Source organism: Octodon degus, unplaced genomic scaffold (assembly GCF_000260255.1).
Source record: "Octodon degus isolate 3935 unplaced genomic scaffold, OctDeg1.0 scaffold00079, whole genome shotgun sequence".
NCBI lineage: Eukaryota > Metazoa > Chordata > Mammalia > Rodentia > Octodontidae > Octodon > Octodon degus.
The window spans coordinates 7,732,503-7,738,545 of NW_004524655.1; the positions used below are offsets into that span (position 1 = coordinate 7,732,503).

The window sequence follows — 6,043 nt, forward strand, 5'->3', positions numbered from 1 at the left end:
GGAAGAGAAAAGGTGTTTTCTCTCCTTTTCACAAAGGAGGTGACATTTTACTTATAGAGAGAACAGAAGATCATGAGTCTAACTCCTGCTGGGCAAGGCAGCAGCTGACAGGGCCAGGAGTAAAAGTAGCTTGTGAAGGAAAAGGGATGGATTTCACACCACCCAAGGGCCTATACCTGGTGTGATTCTCACTGTGAGGTGCTGGCTGGGGGAGTCTCAGCTCTGCAGAGAAGTGTGTTATGCTGGCCGTCCAGACCTGAGCAGTGGGGCTCAAAAAGAGTGTGTCAACTGGCTTCTCCACTTTTTGTTTCTTTTCATTTTTTTCTTTGAGGGGGGTCTTCTTAGGTAGCCCAGGCTGGCCTCAGACTCTTGGATCCTCTTGCCTCAGACTCCTCAGCACTGGGGTCATAGAGGGTACCACCACTCCCAGCCAAAAGTTTTAGTAATTAAAAATAACAACACAGTAAAATACCTTAGCGGACTGAAAGCGACAGGAAGAGCCTTTCTTGAGTTCTTTGGAAGAAGGTAGAAAAAAGGACCCTTCTTCAAAATGGCAATGCTGTCAGAATTCCTCAAGCAGGCCTACTTTATTGACAGTCAAGACCAGGAATATGCTCAAACTGTGAAAACATCCAAAGGCGGTCCTGGGTCTGCTGTGAGCCCCTGCCAGGGCTTTAATCCCTCCTCTGATGTTGAGGCTTTGCACAAAGCCATAACAGTAAAAGGTGTGGATGAAGCAACCATCATTGACATTCTGACAAAGAGAAACAATGCCCAGCGTCAGCAGATCAAAGCAGCCTATCTCCAGGAAAAAGGGAAGCCACTGGATGAAGCTCTGAAGAAAGCCCTCGAAGGTCATCTAGAGGAAGTGGTTTTAGCTCTGCTGAAAACTCCTGCCTAGTTTGACGCAGATGAGCTCCGTGCTGCCATGAACGGTCTTGGAACTGATGAAGACACCCTCATTGAAATGTTGGTATCAAGAAAGAATAGAGAAACCAGAGAAATTAATAGAGTCTACAAAGATAAACTGAAAAGAGATTTGGCCAAAGACATCACCACAGACACATCTGGAGATTTCCGGAAAGCTCTGCTTTCTCGCTCTAAGGGTGACCGATGTGAGGATCTTGGTGTGAATGAAGACCTGGTGGGCACAGATGCCAGGGCTCTATGTGAAGCTGGAGAAAGGAGAAAGGGGACAGACGTGAATGTGTTCACCACCATTCTGACCACCCGCAGCTACCCCCATCTTTGCAGAGTGTTTCAGAGATACACCAAGTACAGTGAGCATGACATGAACAAGGCACTGGACCTGGAGCTGAAAGGTGACATCGAGAGGTGCCTCACAGCCACCATGAAATGTGCCACAAGCACACCTGCCTTCTTCGCGGAGAAGCTTCATGAGGCGATGAAGGGCGCTGGCACTTGTCACAAGGCGTTGATCAGGATCATGGTCTCTTGCTCAGAAATCGACATGAATGACATCAGAGTGTACTATGTATCAGAAGATGTACGGGATCTCGCTGTGCCCAGCCATCCTCGATGAAACCACGGGAGATTATGAAAAAATTCTGGTGGCTCTTTGTGGAGGAAACTAAACATTCCTTTGAAGCTCTCAAGTATTCTTAACAGAAGACTTCTGAACCACAGTTTTTCATTCTGTAACCTTGGCTTAACTAGGAAGGTTGGTTGAGCAGGTTTGCAGTGTAACTATCTGCTTTCTGAAAAAAATATAGCCTATAAATATTTTTTTATATTACAACTCTGTATAGTGGAGATAACTTTGCTTTTAAAATATGTTTTCAGAAATCATAAGATCCCATGTACAAGTTGTTTTATTGCCTGAGAAAGATGTTTAAGTAGCTGAAAATAAAAAATGATATGACATTAAAAAAAACAACAACAACAAAAACCGTAGCGATGGCTGAAGAGGGGAGAGTGGGCAGTCCTGAAAACCAGAAATGGGGTATGATTGATTGATTTTTCCTGTTGGGGGTCAAACCCAAGGCCTAGTAGACAAGTCCAAGGTCACTAACCTATATCCCTAGCACCTTGCCTTTATTTTTAGACAAGGTCTCACCACATTATTCAGGCTGGTCTTGGACTCATAATCCTCCTGCCTCAGCTTCCAAATAGCTAGAATTACAGCATGCATCACTGTGCCCAGTTAAGACATGAGTCTTGATTGTGCAGGATATAGCTATAGTTTCTCAAGTTCTCACTACTCTGGAAGCCTCAGTTTCCCCCTTTGTGAAATGGGTAGGATTGCTGTGAGGACTTAACAGGATGTGTCTTGTAAAGTCCCAAAGCCAGTGTTATGGTTTTAATCTGGGCTGGCCCCCAGAAGACTCATATTTAGGGGTCAGGCTTTCAGAAGATGATTGGGTCATGGGGTGCCATATATAGCTTAACATACTGCTGGAAGGTGGGGCCTTGTTAGGCTAAAGGCCAGGCACTGGGGATATGGCCTGGAAGGGGTGTCTCCCTCCTGACCTCCCTGTGCTCTGCCTCCTGTCTGCCCTGCCATGAGCAGTTTTCCTCCCTAAGGTCCTTCCACCAGGCTGTTTCTGCCTTGGAGCAGAGGACAGACTGCGTCCTCTAAAACCTGGGAGCTAACCAGGTGCAGCCCCAATACTCAGGAGGCTGAGGCAAGAGGATTGTAGCAATTTTGAGATCAGGCTTGACTATAAGGTGAGCTCAAGGCCAGCCTTGAGATACAGAGAGACTTTGTCTCAAAAGAACGAAAAAACAAAACCAAAACTCACTTCTCCTCTTTTACTTTGTGGGTGCCAGGTGTTGTACCTTAGCAATCAGCAAGTGGCTAACACAGCCAGCAAACTCACTGAGGTCGCACAGGTCCCAGCAGCCAGGGCTGTCAACGTTGGGGCCCAACACTTCTCTGCTGTGGGGCAGAGGGGCCCCCCTGTGCATTGTGGGATATTTAACAGCATCTCTGGCTGCTACCCGCTAGGTGCCAGGAGTACCCTCTGATTGTGACAACCCAAATGTCTTCAGACACTGCCAAATTCCCCTGTGGGGAGACAGGAAGTCAAATGAGCCCCATTTGAGAACGACTGGTCTAAGCCTTTGCTGAATTAATGAACAGTAATTCTCTTTTCATGCGAGGCTGAGGAGAGGAGTATGCTGGCCGAGCGGATGGTTTGGATGCTTTGCAGAAAGCATAGCATTTGCAGGGCTTATTACCTCCATAATGAGATTTACATGGATGAGCGAGCACTTCTGGTGCCAAGATTCATGTTTAAATTTTGAAACAGCTGCCCTAGTGCATTTTCTGAAAATCCTTCCAGCACGGATTCTGCTGGCATTGGGCTTGGGGTACTGATATAACACCTTGAATTCGTAGACTATTCCTCCCCCACCATTGAGAAAGACAATAAAGAGCCAGGCATGGTGACGCAGGCCTGTAATCCACAAAACAGCAAAAAGAGTAACCACAGTGGTTTCCAACCACTGACGGTACTTTGCATAAAAATTAGAAAATATAGAACAGAAAATATGAAAGGGAAACTTGCCTATAATGATGGCTAATTTTGTGTGTCAACTTGACGGGGACACCGGATGTCCAGCTGTCTGATGAGACATCATTTCCGGGGATGGCTGGGAGGGTATTTTTGGAGAGATGAGTCCTTGAATTGGGCGTCTAAGTAAAGCAGGATGCCCTCCCAGTGTGGTGGGCAGCATCCAAAGATCAAGGACCTGCACAGAATAAAAAGGCTGAGGATGGCCGGATTCCCGGTCCTGCCCTTGGAACTCCTGGTTCTCAGGCCTTTAGATTTGACCTGCAACCTAACCTCCGTGGTTGTCTGACTGTCAGGCTCTCAAACTATGCCACTGGAGTCAAGAAATGTGGGGTGGCCGACTGTAGAACTTCTTGGTCTCTAAATCATGCAAGACAAAATTTTATAAAACCTGTCTGCCTATCTATCTACCTATCATCTATCTATCTGTCTCCTATTTGTCTGTTTCTCTGGAGAGCTCTGACTAATACATCCATAATTCTAACTTTATCACAGGGATAATTTCTATTATAGCATGTGTGTGTCCTTTGCAAAAAGGAGAGATACTGGCCGGGTGCTGTGACACATTCCTGTAATCCCAGCTATTCAGAAGGCTAAGACAGGAGGATTGCAAGTGTGAGGCTAAGCATAGGCAATTTAGCAAGACCCTGTCTCAAAATAAAATTGAACAAAGGGGTGAGGATGTCACTTGGCATTCCCTTGGTTCAAACCTTAGTAACACACGCACGCACCCACATGCACACCAGACCTGTCCATTTCATCTGACAGGATATCTGTGACATCTTTACGTATCATAAAGTAACATTCTCCCATGAAATTATTTTACCTTTCCCACTTGAGAAACTTTTGTGGCTCCCCGTGGCTTGGGAATGGTGAGGCTTCTCAAGAGAGAGAGCTCAGGCTGAGGCCTCCCTCTGTGCTTCTTTTGAACCCCTGTTTTTTGTTTTTAACCCCTGTTTATAGGTGTTAGCTGGACAAGTATTGGCTGAAAGCCACAGAACTTATGGGAAGTGAGAGAAGAAACTGGCTTCTGGGAAGTCATTTTTGCCTCCAGGATGAGGTACAGACACTTTTAGAAGGGGTCACTCTGTCCAACACCTACCCAGCTTCAGTCTGCTTCTCTGCCCCTGGAATGTGTTTGTCCATCTCCTCTTGTGGGCAGCACAGGCCATTTCCACATAGCAAGGTCCTTACGTGCATTCTTGAGCCTCACTATTCACAAACGCCGTATCTGCAAGTTCACACACTTGCCTTTGGGACGTGCTTTGGTTTGGTTGCAGGTTGAGCACGTCTCCCAAAGGTTCCTGCTCTGGAAACTTGCAACCCAACGTAGCTGTGCTGGGAGGTGATGGAAACTTCAGGTCATGGAGGCATCCCCTCTGGAGTGGATTGATACTGGTCCCTTGTCTTGGCCACTTTCCTTATCAAGGGACAAAATGCCAGACACGCACAGTTTAGAGGAGGAAAGGGTTATCTGGACTAGCAGTTTTAGTCTGTGGTCAACTGGTTTCGGTGCAGAGATGGCAATGGAACGGCTTGGCAGAAGAAGGCTGTTGAACCTGTCGCAGTGAGGAGGCAGAAAGAGGGGAGGAGCCAGGGACAAGAATGCATCCTTCTGGGACCTGCCCCTTCCAACCAGGCCCCAGAATTCTCACCTTTGAAGGTGAGAATTTTAAGGAACATTTTATTTTTCTATTTTTTAAAATTAACTAATTGTTTACTTATTTTTTTCAAATGTATTTAGTACAGGGACGACAGGGTCTCTCCATGTAGATTGGACTCGTAGTGATCCTCCTGTTTTCAGCCTCCCAAGAGCTAGGATTACAGGTGCACCACCAGACCAGTCCCAGTGGCCATCTCAGTGCATTCCAGGGGTGGGGCCGAAACGGGCACATGGGGATCAAACCGCATCCTGCGTCTGCCTAAGTAGGTGTTTTAATCTGCTGAGCTATCTGGCCGGGCCTAACATTTTAGATCTAAACCATAATAGCCTACTCTTGGCACTGCACAGGCTCCTGTCCATCTCATTGCACTAAATGTACGTAGTCCATCGCTAAGAGTTGCCAGACTCTTTACAGTTCCAGCACTGCTGAAAAATCCAGTCCAAAGTCTCCTGTGAGACTCAAGGTGTTAGGGTTTCTATCTGGATGGCCCTCTAAAGCCTCGTGTGCTTGTAGGGAGGCTTTGGGGGAGGCGACTGGCCTATGTGCATGTGACATGAATAGTGGGTTAGTCCCCAGTGAGTTTATGGCTAAATGGGGTAGCCTGATTGGAGGTAGGTCGTTGGTGGCGTGACCCAGAAGGGTCTAGCTCCGTCCCTTCGCCCTTGGTCTCTCTCTCTCTCTCTCTCTCTCTCTCTCTCTCTCTCTCTCTCTTCCTGTCACCTTGCCCTGAGCTCTTCATCCCCTGCCCTATGCTCTGTGGTGTTCTGTGCCCCGGAGACAAATGACTATAACTGATATCTCTACAAACCATGACTAAAATAAATCTTTCTTGGGCTGGAGATA

The 6,043-nt window shown here is 47.0% G+C and overlaps 1 pseudogene; it reads left to right on the top strand.

Annotated features, from left to right (window-relative positions):
- Positions 1-550: 550 nt before the first annotated feature.
- Positions 551-1,595, top strand: LOC101574269 (annotated as a pseudogene).
- Positions 1,596-6,043: the final 4,448 nt, after the last annotated feature.